The sequence below is a fragment of the Petaurus breviceps genome, unplaced genomic scaffold (genome assembly GCF_028583685.1).
Source record: "Petaurus breviceps papuanus isolate PSGF00001 unplaced genomic scaffold, PetGlider_PUasm1.0 90823, whole genome shotgun sequence".
NCBI classification, from domain to species: Eukaryota; Metazoa; Chordata; class Mammalia; order Diprotodontia; family Petauridae; genus Petaurus; species Petaurus breviceps.
Genome location: NW_027187352.1, coordinates 14673269 through 14695572, shown reverse-complemented (window position 1 = coordinate 14695572; position 22304 = coordinate 14673269). Strand labels below are relative to the sequence as shown.

Genomic DNA, 22304 nt, shown 5'->3' with positions numbered 1-22304 from the left:
TCCTAATAGCAACATAAGTAATCAAACTATGTCTTATAGAGTCAACCCTCATTATTTGTGGATTCTGTAGTAGTGCATTCACTTACTCACTAAAATTTGTCTGTAACCCTGAAATCAATACTCATAGCACTTTTGCAGTCATTTGTAGTTATGCACAAAGTGGCAAAAATTGGAGGGGTCCAATGCACATGTTGCCAGCTGAGGTCAAACAAAGTAAAGCTCTGCATTCTTGTTTCAGCTCCAATATTGTAAACAAGTGTCCTTTTCACAGTCTATGTATTTCCATTTTTCACATTTTTTTGTGCTTTTTTGTTGGTGATTTCACTTTTTAAAATGTCCCTCATGCATGGTATTGAAGTGTGATCTAGTGTTCCAAAGCACAAGAAGGGATGCTCTTTATGGGGAAAACACGTGTCAGATTAGCTTTGTTCAGGCATGAGTTATAGAGCAGTTGGCTCTGAGTTCAATGTTAATCAATCTAGTAAAACCAGAAAAAGAAGAAATTTGTCCATCTGTATGTGAGGCCATTCTGGAAATTGCTAAAGCAAATGTTGTGACCAGAGGCTTGCAGGAACCTAACCATATATTTTCCCTAGGAGCAATGGTTCTACATTTTCTAATTCAGTGTTTGTGGCAACTTCATAGTACATAATTATCATGAATAATGAGAATCAATTGGACTTTTAACAGTCAGTGGGAACACTTAAAATCAGAATTTCATAAAGAATCAGGAGGGCAATCCCATTGAAAACTGAACCACTATATGTTATCAGTCAACTTTGAAGATAGTCAGCTTTAAGAAATTCCCTAGATCTGCCAGAGACAGGTGCTGAGCTTGTGAACCTTCTTTACATGCATCATAGCAACATACACATGATTATGGAAAACTTCTGAGGACAAAACAATGTCTACATGCAGGTTGACTTTGAATGAATGTCCCTCTTCTGACTTATACATAGCTTGTATAAAAGAATAGTATACCCTGAAGTTGATAGTGACAGATAGAAGAACTGAGATGAGTTAAAAAGCTAAACCAATCTCACTGAAACCTGCTAGGGAGAACAGCATGATTGATGTACTATAAGCAAACTAATTTTTCTTGACCTCTCTCCAAAATATGAGGTAGTATACCATACTGGACAAGGAACAGCTCCTGCCCCCAGTCCAGCCTTCCTCTATCTATAGCAACAGCCATGGAGGATAGAAGACCAACAGAGATCTGGTAACTGCCAACAGTTCTACCATGGCATTCCAAATCAGAGGTAAGAAAGAGAGGAGGGAAAGAGAAAAGGGGAGGTACAATTCAGAAGGCAAGATGTCTCCAGCTACAAGGGCATAGGTCATGTGACTTCTATCCCCCATCCTCCTTTTTTTTTTAAGATAATGACATGGAGGTTCAGAGATGAAAAAACTTATGTTTAACTTTAAGTTTAAGCTTATGTTTTTTGTTTACACAATGAGCTAGTGGCAAAACTGAGATTAAAACTGAAGTCACCTAACTCTTAGTAAAGTATTCATTCTGGATTGTCCAAACATGAGTTTTGCTGACTGACGCTCTTAAGCATAAGCAACAGGGAAGCTCTCAAAAGGACAATGCTTCAGACTCCCATAATTATTAGAGAGCTGTGCAGAATTTGGATTAGGGGCAAATGCACCCAAAGCATCTTAGCCAATTTGCTAGAGACTAGGGATATTTAACTGGGGAAGAATATAAAAGAGGTGTAATCAAGTATTTACACTTTATTCCCACCAGAAGTGTGAAGAAATCTCTAAATCAATTTGATGGAAAAATAGTGCAGCTAGACATGTAATGGCTAAAGGATCAGCCACCATACCATTTAAAATGAGCTGGTAGTCAATCAAGGGAGAGTGATCTCTGGCCAGTTATGGAGTAAGAACCCAAATATTCAAAGTGAATTAATCTTCACTCTTTTCCTTGTACTTCTTCCTTTGGACAGCAGGTTCAGGAGTAAAGGATTTCTCCCTAATCTACCTGCTCCACCCCCCCCCCCCAAAAGGAATTTTCCTGGAGAGCATGTCAGTTTAATAAGAGATGCTGAACCCAGCAGAGAACAGGCCCAGGATGTTCAACTGCAGAGTTGTATTGAACTGTGAAGAAGAGCCAGTCCATGTAGGGATAGCTAATTCTTCACTCAGAAATTCTGCTGCCTGGGGTAAGAGTATAAGGAATAGTGTAAGGATACAATAGTAAAAGAGGCCCTGACAGTCCAGAAGTATCAGTTACCTTGATTATATATGTTCTCTAAAAGTATGTCTTTCTACTCTATGTGCATGGCTATTCTGCCCAAGAGCTCTACACTTATGTGTAAGAGTGCCACTGCTTCCCCATGCCCCACCCCCAGAATTATTGTGAACTTTTTATTTCCACTATTCATGTTATGTCATTTCAGTAAATTTTCTTGGCATTTGCTAATGGTGCCAACAGCGGTGGAGACCATTAAATTATAGTTTTTAGCATGTCAGTTCCCAGTGTACTCCTTGAACCTAGTGTATTTACCTTCTGGGTTCATTTAACTTATGAATGAGAGTTGAAGGGTTACTTCAGAGGCAAGTGCTACAATTATTAAATTATTATTTAATTTAATACAATTATTGTATTAATTATTATATACAATTATTAAAGTGAGCGCTTGCAGAATCATGTTTTTAATAGATTTCCTCTTTTTATCTAGATTTAGCATAGAAAACTTTCCATGGTACTGGAGAACAACTTTGTAAAACACATCTCCCTAAGGACAATGGAAAAATGCATTGTGGGCATAAACACATGCTTAGATTGTAGACTATTAATTAAGAGAAAGAAATGATAAAAAATACATTATTGAGGACACATGTGACTGGAAAAGAAGATGATTCAGTCGAGAGAGAACAATTCATGGAAAGAAATATTTATATCTGAAGAAGCTTTTTAGATGACTTTTTGGAAAATATGGATAAGAACCACACAAGATCAGAAAACATGTAAGATTTGCACAATGCATCTGTGGTTGGAGTATCCCCACTGATGAGATTAGATAGACCCCTCCAAATATCAAAACGTTATTATCATGTTTGTTTTTGTTTTGGAAAACAAAACAAAACAAAAAGTCATCTCTTGAAGGCCCAACTGCTGACCCATAGAAATAAACCCTTATGTTTCTGTTATGATTTAGGCCTTTTCAAACCATTTCAAATGTACACATACATGTATGTATGTACATGTACGTGTATATATATTTGATATTGTGATTTCATAGAAAGACACCTTTCACTTTTAAAGTGGCAGAAGCTTGTCATTCCTAGAAGGTAGACCCTTGCTAGTATAAAAAAAAATCCAATTGCTACCTGCTGAGGATCCATTATTAATATGCTAATATATATGTGTATATGCATTTTGAATTGTTAGTAATAAATACCCTCATTGCTCTATCAATAATATATCATGTGCAAATTAGTGTCTGGATTAATGTGGTGTTACTGCAATGAGAAAAATTGCTCACATTTTATTATGTAATAAAATGCCTTTAATTGTTGGAGTTGAACAGTTTTATTACATACCATTACTTTTGGAAACAACCCCTGCCTTTTCATTGATCAGAAAATGTTATCAGTCACCACCAGATTGAAAATAAAACTAATGAATAACATTCCTGAAAGGAGGGAGTGTAGTGAAATTAATTCAAACACAAGTAGGATGTGAAATTCAGAGAGGACCCTAATTAAAGAGCAGGTGGAGTGGGGCAAGTTCACGTTTTCAACTTCTTAAAGTTGATCGCTTTGTATTAAGTACTTTGAAGGCTCACCTTGTGTTTTCATGTTCTGGAACATGGGCCAGTTTCATTTCATTAAAAGTAATTTTGATAAAGCCATGTCTGGCACCTTCTTCCTCTTTTTCCTGGTGGTTTAATTAAAGAAGCTTTTGATGTTTTGCATTAGATATGGTTGACTTTAGATCTAAGATAAGTCATTCCTATTTGCAAAGGAGAGTGCTTCTTTATCACAGTAGGGTCTTGTTTGAGATGTTTTGTGCCATTTGATCCAGGTAACATAAGGAATTGTTCTGCTATATGACATCTGCAAAAGGTATAGATTTATCACCATATTATAAACTTTATTGTTCTCTTCACAAACTCTATTTAACTAAGTCCTGAGGTGAGTCACTTAGCCCCCTTTGATTTCCATTTCCTTACCTGTGAAGAGGAAGTATTGTATAGTGGCTAGAGAAGAGACCTTAGAGACTGGAAAATCTAAATTCAAGTCTTCCATGCAACCCAAATTGATTATGTGATTCTGGACAAATCACTTAACCTCTCAGTGCTCTATGCAACTCTTTATGAATATAAGTTTTGGAGATGGTACCATATTGTCTTGGTAAAAGAAACTTCCTCCTTTGGGAGTTCCCTATATCAATGAAATCACAGGTACAGGTATTATCTCTATCTCTTCCTTTCCTCACCTCACAAAAAGGTTAATCATACTGATACTTTTTACCTCACAGCATGATCAGGAAAGTTTTCTGTAAATCTGAAAACACTATTCTAATGTGAATTGTGGTTTGGTGGTTATGTAGTTTGTCTTTCTACCTTGTGCCCTTAGAAAAGTCCATTAGGTTCACTTGGTCTTGGTTCCTTCATCTACAAAATGGGGGTAATGATCATACCTTATGGTTGATGGTTTCTCCACTTGATCTTCCTAACCATTCTATGAGCTAAGTAGTCTAGTAAGGGTAAGAACTATGTTCTTTGTATAGATAAGAGACTTGAGGGTTATTGAATTTAGGGCTTAAAATTTCAGTCAGCTTTGACTCATCTCCTGCAAAAGCAATAATTTGTCAAGTCCTGTGAATTCTCCTTCTAAAATACTTCTTGCATTTTTTCAACTCCCACTATAATTATGCTAACTCAGCTCATTATCTCTCCTGAAATATTGCCATATCCTACCGATTGTCCGTATTGTCAGTCCATCTGACTTCTCCGTCTCCACTATCACCATACAAACTCTTCATTTGCTAGCATGTATAAACTGGAGAACCTACACATGATAGAAATGCTTTGCTCTAACTGGCTTTCTCAAATATTCTGATTCACTGAAACCACTGGCAGAGGGATAGGTGTAATCAGACTTTCTTGACTCGACTGTTCCTCTACAATCCAAGCACCATGAGAACATCTTCTAGAAGTCTCCTGTGCTTTCTGCCAAGCCCTACCTGTGTCTCTATCTGTCTTTATCCCCCAAAGTTCCTCATTTTCATTGATATCCTGATACTGTGCCATATTGTCCATGAAACCTTCCCTGAAACAGAATAAAAGAGTGTCAGAGCTGGAAAGGACTTTAGAGGTCATCTAATCTAACCCGCTCATTTGTAAAATGAAACCAAGGCTCAAAGGGGAAAAATCTAATTTGTCCAAGGTCATATAATTGGCAAATTGCAGAGGTGTTTCTTTCTACCTGCCAAGCAGAAAGGAATAGAATCAAATGACTCAAGTCACAAAAATTTTCATCACTGAGACCATCTCACTTCTTCCTCCAGCTTCCCTCCTCCCTTTTCCCTGAGGATCTCAGTCTTGTCAGTCATGTGCATTCTTTCCCTTTTGGAATGTCCTGTATTACTCTGAATATCTCCTGTGTATTACCCATATTCCAGCTAGAATTATAAATTCCTGTACATTTGTCTTTTTCTTTCCAGATTATAAATTTCTTGAGGGTAGAGATAGAATCTGGTTTTGTTTCTCTAGTACTGGGAATACTGGGTCAACAAGCATTTATTAAACACTTACTATGTGCTGAGCACTATGCTAAATGCTGAGGATGTAAACAAAGTATAGTCCTCGAATCTAAAGAGATTGCATTCTAACAGAAGAGACAACATGTAAAAAAGCTTGGTATGTACAAGATTTGAAGAGAGTAGATGGGTATCAATATCAGAGATGAAGTTTCTAGCAGGTCAGGGGACCTTGAATAAGGTGCACAAGGGGAATCTGATAACTATGCTCTGCATGTTGTACATGCTTAATGGATGAGTTAATGAATTAAAATGGGCTACCCAAGCTCACAGAGTATGCAAAAGACATGATTAGAGGCCAACAGAGGTTGTATGACTTGTCCTGGGTTACACAATTAGTAAGTATCTGAGGCTAGATTTGAACTCAGGTCTTCCTGACTTCAGGTCCGGTGCTTTATCCACTGTGTCACCTAGCCACCCAAAATGGTATCCAGGTAAACCTCCTTGATGCTGTTGTTTTTCAGTTGTTTCTCAGCTGTTTCAGTCATATCCAATTCTTCATGACCCCATTTGGGGTTTTCTTGGCTGATATACTGGAATAGCTTGCCATTTCCTTCTCCAGCTCATTTTTCACACAAGGAAACTGAGGAAACAGGATTAAGTGATTGTCCAAAGTCACACAGCTAATAAGTGTCTGAGGCCAGACTTGAACTCATAAAACTCAGTCTTCCTGGCCTCAGGTTTGGCACTCTATCCTCTGTACCGATTAGCTGCTTGGCAAGACTAACTTTTGCAAATTGATCATAGTGGATTTCCTTGCTTCCAAATGGAGTAAAAAGTCAGTAATGCAATTGTGTACAATGATTGGTCAAAACTATATTGTTAGAGGCTACCTGCTCAGGGATTTCTGATTCTTCTTACAGTCACTGTTAAAGATCTCGGAAGGTTAGATGTATGGGGAAAATGATGTGGAATTTCATAGGGATACATGTGAGGGCCTACTTTTGGATTCCAAATGTTGACTTCATAAGTAAATGAGGGGAGAGGCATGATCATGTGGAAGTTTGTGCGAATGAGAGTTGGTAGGATTAGTGGAGTAGAAGCACAATATGAATCAACATATTATAGTATAGCATAGCAGCCAAAAAAGAGAATACTTTCCTAGGCTTCCCCGAGAGTCACCGTGTCCAGAATGAAGGAGGTGATAGACACTTACATCATTCTCTGCTTCAGTCAGAAAATATTATGATGGCAGTTCTTGGTGTGGCCTTTTAGGATAATTAGAAAAAGCTGGAACACCTGAAAAAGGATGAACAAGATGGTGTGAGGACTAAAAACCATGCCATCTGAAGATTTCTTGAAAAAACAGAGCATGTTTAACCTGGTTTAGAAAACATTGACAGGGAAAGTTTCTCCCCATTCTAATCTATCCTCCACACTTGCCAGTTATTTTCCTTAATGGAGAGTCTGATTATGTAGTAAGGGTACTCAGCAAATTCTAATAGGGAAGGAAGGGGTAGGCATGATTTTCATCTTCAAATATTTGAACAGCTCTCCTATGGAAGAGATAGTAAACTTTTTTTTTACTTGACCTTAGAGTGGTACAGTAAAAAAAAAAAACTGTGCCTCAGAGAATCTGAATTCAATCCTTGCTTTTGCTGCTTAATTCTTATGTGGCTTTGGGTGAGCCATCTCGCTCCCTGGGTATCAGTTTGCTCATTTGCAAGATGAGGAGATTGTACTGGATGGTCTTTGGGGTCTATTCCCATTTTGCCCCTAGCCCTAAATAAGTGGCAGAAAGGATGATTTAAACCTAAGAAAAAAAATTGACTAGAAATTAGAGCTGTTCAGGTGGAATGTACTGCTTTGGTGGGTAGGAAGTTCATCTATCAATCAACAGTCAATAAACATTTCTTAAGCATGTACTAAATGACAAGTATTGTCTGGAGATATAAAGACAAAATGCAACTCTTCTCAAGAAGCTTAGATTCTAACAGAGGAGATACTAGATACATATACAAACCAAAATCAAGGTAGTTTGAGGAAAGGAGTGCATTGGCAGTACTAATGGAATCAGAAAATGTTTCATATAGCAGGTGATGCTTGAGTTTAACCCCAAAAGAAGTAAGAGATACTACAAGACGGAGAAGAGAAGAGATACCATTCTAGGCACTACATACAACCAATGCAAAATCATAGAGATAGATGAAATGTCTCCTGCAAGGCCAAGAAGGCCAAATTGGCTGGGCCATAGAGTACAGGAAAGAGAAAAAATTATATAGCAAAACTAGAAAAGTAAATTAAAGCCTTGTAGTGAAGGGCTTCAAGAGTCAAAGAAAGGAATTTATATTTTATCCTAGAGGTGATTAGAGGGCTACTAGAGTGTTGATTAGGCTCATTACATGGCTAAACCAGCACTTAGGGAAAATGACTTTGGCAGCTGTGTGGAAGATGGATTGGAATGGGGAGAGACTTGAAGCAGGAAGGTCATGTAAGAGCCTATTGGAATAATCCAGACAAGAGGTAGGAAAGGCCCGAACTAAGGTGGTAGCTAGGTGAGATGTTATACAGGTAAAAATGATAAGATTTAGAAACTGATTGTTTCTGTTGGAGGGATACAGAGAAGGAGAAGACAGATAATGCCAATAGTGGGAGCCTGGAGGTTTCCATATGGAAAGCTCATGTCCACATTTGGGGTGTATTATAGAGTGAATTTTTAATTCAGGTTATATGGCATCTAAAGATTGCTCCAGTTCCAAGATTCTGTGAGATTTACATCTCCCTAGAAATAATCTGGGTTGTAGGTTGAGAATGTGTCACCCATGCATTTCATTGTACATTTGTTTGTTCAGTCTTCTTTCCTAGGTCTAGGACTCAATCCAATCTATGGGATAGATTACAGTTTTTAGCAATCTGGCATAAACCCCTGCCTAAAGTTTGTGTGACCAAGTTACTTGTTAGGCAATGATTTTTCTCTCTTTCCTTCAAATTAACAAACATTTATTAAATGCCTCCTATGAGTCAGACACTGTTCCTTTAGAATATTTTTTTAGTTTCTTCTTGGTGGAGATCACATGACTGAGTCCACATGCACACAACTCCTGCTAGGCCTGCCATCAATACAAGAGTACTAATTAGTCAACAATACCACCCCTATTGGCCTTGAGAGAGTCAGTTAAGCATGAATCTGAATGTAGGTTAAATAGTTGCTGTCCAGCTATACTTGGAATTAGACTCCATATATTTAATCCCATACCTTGTCAGTGAGTGTCCATTTTAGCGCCAAGATCTCTGATTCCTGACAAGGACAGCCAATGAGTTACTCTGCCTGTGAGTCTTTGGCTGGCAGAGGCAATGGGGTTTCTGACTGCTGCTGTCATCTTGATATATACCCATCCCCAGGCCAGTCAAGCTGCCATCTGCATGTAGCATCAGAGGCTTCTTGGGGGTCTGCTAATGGATCACCAAATTAAAGGATTTCAAGCTGGAAGTGACCTTAGCAATAAACTAGCCCAACCCCTTTACTATGCTGATGAGGAATCTGGCTAAGAAAGGTTAGGTTACTGACTTTCTCAATGTCAGACAAATTGTAAGTAGTAAAATTGAGATTGGAAACCAGGTCCTTTGCAAATATGATGTTCTTTTATAGCATGATAGTATATAATATGCAGTTAACTATGCCTCTCAATTTTGGTTTCATTCAATGGACAGACCAGGTAACAGGAGCCAGGGAAATTTTCCTGGCAGAGGAATCAGTAGTATGAGAAACCACTTTGTATGGTAGAAAGAGCATTAGACTTGGAAGCAGACAACTTGTGTACAAATCCAAACTCTACCAATTTGATGTGACACAGGAGGGAAAAAAGGAAGGAAGAAAGGAAAGAAGAGAGGGAGGAAGTGAAGAAGGGAGAAAGGAAGGAAAGAAGGAAGGAAGGAAAGAAAAAAGCATTTTTAAGTGACTACTATGTGCCAGACACTGTTATGCACTTTACAAATATGACCTCATTTGATCTTCACAAAAACCCTGGGAAAGAGGTATTATTATTCCCATTTTACAGATGAGGAAACTGAGATAAACAGAGTTTAATTGACTTGTCCAGTATCACACAATTAGTGAATCTGAGCTTCATTTGCCTTCTTCCTCTGTAAAATGGGATAATAGTACTTGCACAGTATTGGCTACCTCCCAGGGTGGCTATGAGAATCGAGGGAATGATGATAAAAGTATTTTGTAAGTGAAAAGTGTTAAGTTGATTCCAGTTATTATTCCCATTTGCCTTGTATAGTTCTAATCCAAAATCATTTTATGATCACCTAATGTGTACAGGAAACTTTCTTTTTGTTGTTTGTTTGAGAGGTGATCTTATAACTGTGATTTCATCACTGTGGACAGTTCCTGGTGTGTACACTCTTTAGCTGAAGCAGATATGGAAATGATCTGTAAAACCTTAGAGAGTTGCCTATGACCTGGAGAGGTAAAGTGATTGGCCTGTGGTCACACATCTATTAGAGGCAGGTTTCCTAGTTTTTCCAAGGCTAGCCCTTTATCAATACTGCCGTAATATTTCTCCTGATGACAATGTAAATGAAATAAAGGAAAAAAAAATCCAGTAACAAGAAAAATTACAGAAAACATATTCCCTATCCTCAAAATGTTTGCAGTCTATGGAGCAGGTGGTGGATTTCAGTTGAATTAAATTCAGCAAATATGTATGTAGAGCACTAAGCTTGGTGGGGATTGAGGGGAAGAGACAAATTTAAGAAAAGGCAGGGTGCCTATTCTGTGGAACTTACTTTCAATGATATACATATACTACAATATGATAATACAACTCAGATAATGCTTAAGTGTATGAGTAACAAATGATCACTGAGTAGAAAGGGATTTTTAAGTGATTTCCAAATCCTCCATAATGGCAAGCTGTATTGTAATAGGCCTCAAGTGCATTTGTATTCAAAAGCACCTTTTTTTGGAGGCACAAACAGAACTCAGCTGAGAAGCCACGTCTGCCCAGCAGATGTCTCCTAATGACCTGGAGGCCAGTAGCAGACTGGCAGGAAGCTCCATATGAATGCAAAACAAGAGATGATCAAAGGCCACTCCCACTCATCCATATGGTGTTTAATATGCCAAATTTTCAGCCAAAATTGGCATTTGATTCATTGGAAGATTGAAAATCATGAAATCTAAGAGTTGAAAGAATGCACTGATACCAGCTTGGTCTTGAAGCATGAATCCCCTTTGCAATACCTATGCCATGTCTCTGATAATACACAGTCTCCATTTGACCCAAGAATAAGTGTACTCCTTTCCCTTTTCAGATTGCTCAAATTGTTAGAAACATTTTGCTCATACTGAGATGAAATATGCTTTTCTGCAATTCAACAAATAAAGATAAAGATATACACACATACATACATACATATGTATGCATATGTAGAAATACAGATGTAGGCATTTATATGCATATATACATATAGCTCACACCATGTACAATAGACCAAATTAACATGGTATCTGCCGTTCAGGAGATTACATTTTTAAAAGTAACAATAATAGTGATAAAGATGCTGAGAGATAGTATGGATTAAAATGAGTGCATATATTAATAAATTATTCACTGGGCATTAATTATGTAACAAACTCTGTGTTAAGTGCTGGAGATACAAATTTAAATGTAAAGATAGTTCCTGTCTTTAAGGACCTCACATGTAATTAGGAGGAGACAAAACATATGGGGAAGGAGATTTTGGTTTGAAAAGTTATAAGGATGATGAAAGGAGTCACAGAGTAGAAGATTTACATGCTCTTTTTGTATCAATGACAAAGTGAATTTATTATGATTCCAGAACTGGAAGGAGGAAGGTGTGACTGTTAGTTGGTAGCTGTTGAGAAGGTGACCAGTGAGTCAAATAATACGTTGTAGGAACCAAACTATCAGATAGAGGCCCGGCTTTGGAGTCAGGATGACCTGCTCCATTGAGTCTTGCATCTCATCCATAATGAATGTGTAACCCTGTGCAAATTGCTTAAACTCTCAGTATTTGAGGTAATTCTTTAAGACTCTAAATTGTAGGATAGTTGACTATCTGAATTAATAGCTAGAACACTGGCCAATTAAATCACAGGTCTTGACCAATAATGGCAGCAAGAACAATAATAATTGAAATATAGTGCATTGGGGTTTGGGAAATGTGAGGCTCTGGAAGGGCAAACAATTTTCCCATGGTTGCACAAGGAATGAGTGTCAGAGGTGGGATTTGACTTTAGGTTTTCCTGATTTCAAGTACAGTAATCTTTCCAATGCTAGAATTTTAGTCTCCCCTCTGTACCTATTTCACTTCTCCTTGCTTTGACCTCTGGAAAGTTGGCAGAATAAGTCAACTAAATTCATCTCAACAAACACTCAAAGTTTGAAAGGGGAATACATGGTAATCCTCAGTTTTAGCAGCAACTGTGAGTTACTTTCTAAGGAATGAGCTTAAGTTATATCTGCTCCCTCCAGTAGCCCTGATATTATTTTATTTTGCTTTGTTTTTGTGGAGAGGCATATAAAGCAGTAAGAAGACTCAAACTTCCATTTCACTACTGTTTCAAAGAGAGAATTGTTTGAACCAAGGGGATAAATGTTCCTGAACATGCTACTACTAAAATTATTCACTTACATTTACATGCATAGTGCTTTATAGTTTACAAAATGTCTTCAGACTCATTACATCATTAAAACTTAGTAGCACCTCTGTGAGCCAAGAACTACCAGCCTCAATTTAAAGATCTATAGGCTAAGACTCAGAGGTAAAGTGACTCACTCCAGTTCAAGCTAAGAATCCCAGTGATACCATTCAAAACTTCTGCTTGACAGTTAATAGTTTTGTAACCATGTGCAAATCACTTTATCTCTCTGAGCCAAATGAAAAATGGAGAAAGTTGTACTCAACCTCACAGGGCTGTTGGGAAGCAATCAATTTGTAAGTCTCAAAGCGGCATCTGAATATGTTCATCTGTTATATCTTATCATCCTCCAAACAAAAGTGGTGAAGGGAAATTTCCAAGGGCAGAGCATGAAGTAAAGGTGAAGCCAAGACTATAACCCAGATCAAGTACAAGTCTGATAGTGTCACATTCCTACTCAATAATATTCTAGTAACTTCATATTACTTCCACGGTCACATAAAAATTCACATATTTGGCATTTGAAGCTCTTGAAAAACTTCCTCCAGCCTACCTTTTCAGTAGACCCTTTCACACATTGTACTGTACAGCTAAAGTGGCTTTCTTCTTGTTCCACACATATAAAATGCTATCTCTCATTCCCATGTCTTTAATCAGATTACCCCCCTTTCCTGAAATGTATTATCTTTATTTCTTAGAATGTCTAGGTTCTTTTACAGCTTAATTCAAATGCCAGCTTCTTTTTTTTCAAAAGCTATCAGGGTTAAGTAGCTTGCTCTAGGTTACACAGCTAGTTATTATTATTTTTGTGTGGGTGCTGAGTATCGGAGGCCGGAATTGATCCCAGGTCTCCCAACACTGGGGCTGGTGCTTTTACTCACTGTACCACCTGGCTGCCCCTAAGCAATTGGGGTTAAGTAACTTGCTCAAGGTTACATGGCCACTTATTTTGTGTGGGTGGTATCTGAGTCTGGAACCAAACCCAGGTCTCCTGACTCTGGGGCCAGCGCTCTTACTCACTGCGCCACCTGGCCTCCCCCAAATGCCAACTTCTACATGAAGCCTTTCTTCATCCATTCCCTTCGTTGCTAGCAGATCCCTGTAATAGTAATGAAATTTGAAGATCCCTTTGTAGTGCTAACCTAAGAGGTACTTAGCACCTAGTTTTGAATTAAGCCTCTGTTAAAGAAACAGAAGGTATGAACCCCTGTTGCTAACTTAACAGGAAGGGGCTGACCATGGAGGAGCTATACCATATATAAGGAAGAGCACAAGTTGGACAGCAAGAACTTCTTGGGAAAAGCATTGTGGAGGCAGGGCAGCTGCTACTAGACTGAAGACTGAACTGAAAATTGAGAAGAACTGAGAGGAAGAATGAGAATTGAGAACTGTGACAGAATTTCTTGGAGCAAGTCATGTGGAGGCTAGATAAAGTGATTTTGATTTTGAGAATGGAACTTATGGTACTGAGGATTTCCAAGGACCAGCTGAAGCTGCCAAAGACTGAGGAAGAATGACGGTGGTGTTGGTATTTTGTACAAATGTTGTTGTGGCTTTATTAATGTGTATAAATGTTATTGTGGCCTTGTTAAGTGTTGTCTTCCCAGGAACAAAGACTGTGAAGGATTTTAGAAGGACAGGACACTGTCAGCTCGAATGTGGAGCAGGAACTGCACAAAGAGATGGACAAGGAGCTAGGAGCTGTCTGCCTTTGAACTCATGTGGCAGTTGGTTAGATTTGGATGGGAGCTGGGACCATGGAAGAGGAACCTTGGGAGCTGAAAGACTGCCCTGAGTCAAGATGAAAAGACCTCTCCTTGGGTACTGAGCAGTGACTAATGAAATTGACTGAGTAGTGAGTGATGAAATAGAATAATGAGTAGTGAATGATGAAATTATAATTTACTTGTGACCTAGGGGTGTATGGCTTTTGTACGTTCCATTACTCCTTACTCTACTGAGTAGTGACTGTTGAAGTTGTAACTTAATTGAACCCCATGGATGGAGAACTCTTTATTTTGTACTTTGTGACCCTTATGGAGGTAAGCCTCCTTAAGGATGATTGAATGATTGAGTTATTAAATGATCGTACTTTGTTGAACATTATGTGGCCATTTTAGCGATAAGTTGTTGAGTTGTGACATGGTGAATGCTGTATTTTGATTTTCTGTGATAAGTTGTAATATTCTGAATGTTGTACCTTGATTTTCTATAAATGTTTTGCTCTGATTTGTTATTGAATAAAAATAGAGAGTTTGCTACACTATGTAATCAGAACCTTAAAATCTTCTCACAGCAGCAGTCCTCTGGAAAGCTACTTGTGCTTGGCTTTAAAATCCCCAAATTAAATTTTATTTATTTTTTGTGTATAGAATGTATTTGTATATGTGTGTGTGCATATATACATATATGTATATGTGTATGTATGTGTATACACACATTTATTGAAATAGAGATAAGATTTGTGATTTTATTGACATTAGGAACTCCAAAATAAGAAATCTCCTTAAACCGATGCATGTCACCATTTTCTCTGCAACTTGTAGATGTGAACAAATTGGAAAGTTACTTAGAGAACTGAAAGATTAAATTGCTAGCCCATGACTAACCTAGGGTCAGATAAATAGAATGTGTCAGAGGTAGCCCAGATCTTCCTGGCTGAGACTGACACCCATACATGTAAATACATACATATACATAGTCATACTTACATATGCACATGTACAGACATATATGTGTGTGCATAATGTATATCTATATGAATGTACATGTTGTGTCTCCCCACAGAACATAATTTCCTTGAGCCTAGGGGCTAGTTCTATCTTTATATTCCTAGCAGAGTGTCTATGTAGCAGCAAGCACCCCAGCATCCCCAGGGTGGCTGCTCACACAGGTTCTTAGATCTGCTTTGTTAAAAGGAAAGCAACTCAAAATGGGTTAACAAGTTTACTTTAATCAGTCAAATGTGTATTGTTTACCTAGTTCAGGGGGAAAAGGTCAGCACCCCGAACTTCAAAGTATACAGACAGAATTATCAAGACAAAAACAGATCAAGTAGACAGATTTCCAAATTGTCCAACCATTACATCCATACCAAACAACATCTGGGTTTCAAACCCGGGGGACCCTGGACCATGGCTTCCCAGAGATTCATCTGGTCAAATCACAGAACATTTCTCAAAGTGAGCCCCAAAACAGAGCTGCACATCAGGGCTTATATAGCCTTCTCCTGGCTCAGAGAATGTAACAACCTTATTGACTCACTGGCCAATCAAGAAGTATCTATTGAAAAACAAGCCTCCCACCCCAGGCTCCAGGTGCACTTTAGCCTAGGGGCAGGGAAGATCTTTAAAATTTACATTCCCATTACAGCCTAGGACATAGTAGACACAATAAATGATTATTGATTGATTCCAAATCCAACTGTTTTTCCAGTGCACCTTAAACCTTGAGAAGAGTACCATGGTTTCTATTTCACAGTAGAGGTATCCAGAAGCTTAAAAGGTAGTTCTAGTTTATATCCCATATCTGTAGTTCAGGCAAAGAAGAGCTAGAACTCCAATTTTCTGTCCCTGTCCAAGGTTCTTGCCAATACTTCTTTCTGTCTGCCAGCAGCCAGGTGACGCAACAAAACATAAGAAAAGTCAGCTTAGAATTTGGAGTAGAAGGCCAAGCTTTGACATGAGATTTGTTCAGTGGATAGAGGATGATTCATTGTGTTTCTTTAGAAGACTGATATATATATATATATATATATATATATATATATATATATATATATATATATATATATATATATGTCTATATGTATGTATCTGTATATATGTATAATCTCCTGAGTACTATATTGAGTTCTTGCTAAAATACAGAACCAGTGGAAACAACATACCTCTAACCCTCTGCAATTCTTTATTAAATTAATCTATGCCAAATCACATGGTGCCTTACTGAGTCAAACTGAAGGTAAAAACAAACAAACCATATGTAGCTTCTGTTTTAGGAATTGAGATACAGTGGGAGAGAGTGGTATACTTGCAACTACCTACCTTACAGTATTGTGAGAAATTTATATATTTTCTTTTTCTTTTTTTTTTTGAAATGGTAAATTGGTATATAAATGTGAGGTAGCATTTACTTACTTGTCTTAAGAGGCTTGTCAACAAGAGGAAAACTGAGATTTCTTTACATTCATAGGCTCAGAACCTAGAAGAAATTTCATTCAGTCACTGGAGTCTTTCCATGGCATCATGTAGGCATGCATCTAACATAGAAAACCCAGACTTTCTGAGTATCAATTGGTTCTGCTGATTTTGCCCTCCCTCCTTCCTCTTCATGTTTAAAAAGAATTCTTGGTATAAAGGGTGATTCTTTGGGTAGGGAAAGGGAAAGGGAAAAATCTATATGATACAAATAAAAGATATCAACAAAAATCAATTAAAGAAATAGATAAAGAAGGGACAGAGTCAAGATGGTGGAGTAAAAGCAGGAACTTGCTTGAGGTGCTACTCCAACCACCTCTAATAACTATAAAAAAAAATGACTCTAAACAAATTATAGAGCTACAGAACCTACAACATGACAGAGAGAAACAAATCTCCTGCTGAATGCAGCCTGGTAGGCTGACAGGAAGGGCCTATCACACTGAGACAGGAGCCATGCACAGTCCTGTGTGAGCCATGCTGGCTCAGACTCATGGCCCAGACCTGCTGGAGCAGACTTCAGGAAAGTGAATCACCAGCAGCTGTAGAACTTTCTAGACTTCTCCACCCATAAATGCCACAGAGAAAGTAAAAGGTCAGTAGGGAACTCTGTTGGAACTAGATAAGAAAGAGCAAAATTCTGGCCCTTGCACCAGGGTGAAACATGGTGGCAGTGTGGGTGGCTGCAGCTGTGTATCAGCGATGCCATATTCACAATGCCTATAGAGATTACAAATATGCTGATATAATTATCTATTACAAAATACGTCATGTTTGCCATATGAGGAAATAAACTAGAAAATTTATTAAGATACCAAAAGACTGAGTCCCAAAACCAGAAAGTGAAAGCCATCAGAGTAGTTATGACATTGGCACAGGTAGATAAAGTAGAAAGCACCCACATTTTCAAGCCTTTAAAACAGAACAGGCTACCTCAGGCAAAGGTCCTCCTCTCCCCACTCACAGCAACCACCCAGCGTCCTGGAAGCGCGCTCCCAGCAGCTCCGGCCCCTGGCAGTCCTCAGGAGGAGTCCTTAGCAGAAAGTCCTTAGCAGTCCTAACTCAAAAAAAAAAGGGGCTTTGCGCTGCCACTGCCTCTGCTGCTGCCGCCACCGTTGCCACCACTGCCAACCACCGCAGGAACGCTAGCTTGGCTTCCGCTTCCTCTTGCTCCGCCCCTTCCTGCTACATCAGCAAGTCCAATGGGGCATGGAAGATCTTTAAATCCCATAACCCTTACAAGCTGCTGCTGCATGGCTGCCTCCAGAGCTCCTGGCCTGCAGATAGTAGGGTGACTAAGCAACTACACAGAGGGTAATTGCTCTTGCTTTGAACTGCTCGCATCTGGGTTGCATTCTTGGGTGGTGGTCCTGGGGTGAGGAATGTTAGTGTGCCAGAGCTTGTGGTGGCTATAGAGAGGGAACCCTCCTCATAGATCTGACAACACCTCTGACATTGATTGCAAAAACCCCATCAATTTGGGACATAGTTCTCTCCACTCTGGAAGCAGAGTTCTACCATGGCAAAGAGCTCAAAAGTCAAGTAATTGGCTGACAAAATGAGCAAACAGAGAAAGTAAAATCAGACCATAGAATCTCTCTTTGGGGACAAAAAGGATCAAAACATGTAACCAGAAGAAAACAAAGTCAAAACTCCTGCATCAAAAGCTTTCAAGAAAAATATGAACTGGTCACAGGCCACAGAGGAACTGAAGAAGGATTTTGAAAATCAAGTAAGGGAAGTAGAGGAAAAATTCGGAAGAGAGATGAGAATGATGCAAGAAAATCATGAAAAGTGAGTCAACAGCCTGACTGAAGAAAATAACACTTTAAAAGACAGACTAAATCAAAGGGCAAAAGAGGCCCAAAAAGCCAATGAGAAGAATGCCTTAAAAAGCTGAATTGCCCAGATGGAAAAGGAATTTCAAAAACACACTGAAGAGATTAATTCCTTCAAAATTAGATTGAAGCAAATGGAACCTAATGACTTTATGAGAAACCAAGATACTATAAAACAGATCCAAACAAATGAAAAAAATAGAAGGCAATGTGAAATATCTCATTGGAAAAATCACTGACCTGGAAAATAGATCCAGGAGAGAAATTACAAAAATTATTGGACTACCTAAAAGTCATGATAAAAAAAAGAGCCTAGAAATCATCCTCCAAGAAATTCTTGAGGAAAATTGCCCTGATGTTCTAGAACCAGAGGGCAAAATGGAAATTGAAAGAATCCACCAATTGCCTCTTGAAAAAAATCCCAAAAAGAAAACTCCTAGGAATATTATAGCCAAATTCCAGAGTTCCCAGATGAAGGAGAAAATATTACAAACAGTGTGGAAGAAACAATTTGAGTACTGTGGAAACATAATCAGGATAACACAAGATCTAGCAGCTTCTACATTAAGGAACTGAAGGCCTTGGAATATGATATTCCAGAGGTCAAAGGAACTAGGATTAAAACCAAGAATTACCTACCCAGCAAAACTGAGGATAATGTTTCAGGGGAAAATATGGATATTCAATGAAATAGAGGACTTTCAAGCATTATTGATCAAAAAACCAGAGCTGAACAGAAAATTTGACTTTTCAAATACAAGAAGCAAGAGAGGCATGAGAAGGTAAACAGGAAAAAGAAATCATAAGGAACTTATTAAAGTTGAACTATTTACATTCCTACATGGAAAACCAATAATTGTAAGTCATGAGACCTTTCTCAGTGTGAGGATAGTAGAAGGGAATATAGATGTATACATACAAATATATATATGTATAGGAAGGTGTATATGTATATCAATACATATGTGAGTATATATGTGTGTACATGTATACATAGACAAAGGGCACAGGATGAGTTACATATGAGGGGATGATGTCTAAAAAATAAAATTAAGACATGAGAGAGCAATATATTTGGAGGAGAAAGGGAGAGAAATAATAGGGGAAATTATCTCATATAAAAGAGGGAAGAAAAACTGTTATAATGGAGGGGAAGAGCAGGAAGGTGAAAGGGAAAAGGTCAATGTTATTCTCATTGAATTTACCTTAAGGAGGGAATAACATACACACTCAGGTTTCTTACCCTATAGGAAAGTAGGGGGGAAGGGGATAAGATGGGGGATGATAGAAGGGAAGGCAGATTCGGGGAGAGGGTAGTTAGAAGCACACACTTGAAAAGAGACAGTACTAAAGTAGAAAATAGAAAAAGTCGTGGGTGAGATAAGATGGAGGGAAATATAGTTAGTCTTTCACAATATATCTAACATGGAAACATTTTGCATGAAAACACATGTACAACCTACATTGAATTGCATTTCTTCCCAGTGGGGGTGGGTGAGGAGGGAAGAAAGGAAAGAATCTGGAAATCAAAGTTTTAAAAACAAATGTTAAAAAAATAATTTTTTACATTCAACTGGGAAATAAGATATACCAGCACTGGGGTACAGAAATCCCTCTTGCCCTACTATAAAGTTAGGGGGATATAGGAGAGGAAATAAGAGAGAACTGATTGGGAGAAGGGATGTTCAGTAGACACTCTATCTTGGGGTGGTTTTAGGGAAAAGACTGGGAGAAAATTTGTAACTCAAAATCTTGTTGAAATGAATGTTGAAAACTAAAGATAAATAAATTAAATGAAAAAAAAGAAATATACAGAAAATAGATCCTAAAGGTATGATTTCTTTGGTATGAACTTTGGTATTGAACATTGGTAGGTAACTCTGGGATGAAGAAATTCCTAAAATTGCCTACTCAGAACTCTGCAAATTTTACTTAGTTGAAAAGTATTCCCCATAGAACTGTTAGGTTTCAGAGATTTTGTTTAGGATTGTAGAGGCAAGAAGTGTCAGAGGCAGAATTGGAACTCAGTTTTCCCTTGTTCCAAGACCATCTCTACCCACTATACTACAGTGCCTTAAATTGATCTATCTTATCCATCCAAGTAATTCCAATGTAAAAATTCCTTGGAAGAAGAGCATTAGATGAGTCAAATAGAATAACAGACTGGTATTTTTAAATTTGTGAGCCAAGTTCAGAAGCTAATCCCAAGCCAATTTGTTTCGAATGATCTAGTTCTGAGAAAGAAGAGCCCCAGGCTGTGTTTGTCCTATTACTTGGCAAAGGAATTGAGAGAACAATTTGGGACTTGGTGGTAAGGGCTAAGTACTTATAAACAATCATAAAGAAATAGTAAGCTGTTTAGCATTTTAAAGTATTGTCCTAACCTATCTTTATACTTGAGTTTTAAGGACCCAAATCTTAATTTTGATAGCATTTGAGTTAATTTCATGGGGTGCTTTATGGTTTGATAAATGGCTTGTCAAACTCCTCAAGATTATTCATAGTCCTCACAAAACAGATCATTCTAAATCTTCTATTTCCTTTCCTTTATGGATACCCAGGGTAGTGCAATATCTCTCTTCATCTGTTTGTCATTAGGAAATTTATAGCAATGTTGTTAAATTCTAAAAGGTTAACATTTCTACACTTAAAACCCAGGAAGATATATTTTTAAATTAATTTCTAATTTATAGTGTGCTAAGTGCTCTTCAGTACACATTTAATTTAGGATTCATTGAATAGGCTCTTTTATTTTGAATACAGACAGATTATTAAAATTCATGTGCTATAATTTCATAGCTCGTTGCTTGGCACAATTCCTAGTACTTCAAAGTTGAACTTTAGAAATATGTTTTAATGAGCAATTATTATGTCGCAATCAGAAAGTGCATTGTTGGCAAAATGCACAATTTTATTGTTCCTAGTAACCAGATCACATGATTTAAGTTCATTGTGCCTATTTTGCCAGGGGTAGAAACATGAGTGATAGGTTTTGACTTGTGGTCTGTTAATTTACATTAAATTCAGTCAGTAGATTATATATGGTAGTCCAAAACAATATCACTAATTTCATTTCACCAAAACTCTAGCTCTCATCATCCTGCTTGTCTTGTTCAGTTTTATGACCCATTACTAGGTGGAAATAACTATGGACCAAGACGAATCTAGATTTTGTTCATTTTGTCCAAGCCCACTGAAACACCTTTTAAATTGAATGAAGAAGGGATGTGAGTAGAATGTTAAAGCCATAAAATACTAGTGTTAGGTATAGGTTTTACAGGTTTTCTTTCCATAATGGAGTTTTAATGATTCTATGCTTATTTTCTTTCCACCCTGGTGGGATATGGCCTCTGTTCCAACATCAGGTTCATGACAACTACTTTTAGACTTATTGATCCTGGATTTGATTGATCCTAAAAAAAAAACATTAGAATTTCCCTTTTGGGAAATTCCTGCCCTCCCTCCACCCCTAGATGTATTCTATACCTTCAGGCTTATTAATCACTTCTAATCACTTTTTATTCAGTCATTTCAGTCCTGTTTGATTCTTTGTGATTCATGTGGGGTTTTCTTGGCAAAGACACTGGAATAGTTTGTCATTTCCTTATCCAGCTCATTCATCTTTTTGTTGATGCTGAGGCAAACAAGGGTAAGTGATTTACCCAGGGTCACCCAGCTAGTAAATGTTTGAGGCTGGCTTTGAATTCAGATCTTTCTGATTCCAGGCCCAATATTCTATACACTATACAAACTAGCTGCTCTACTGTGAAATTAAGGTAATATAATAAAATGTTTGAAAGATAAATAAGGAACTAGATATTGTTACAACACCAGGAATTATATGATTTAGCTAAAAATTTTGAAGGAATGCA

The 22304-nt window shown here is 37.9% G+C and overlaps 1 pseudogene; it reads right to left on the bottom strand.

Moving 5' to 3' along the window:
- Positions 1–683: 683 nt before the first annotated feature.
- Positions 684–22304, bottom strand: part of LOC138148226 (reticulon-3 pseudogene) — a 120874-nt pseudogene continuing 99253 nt past the window's right edge.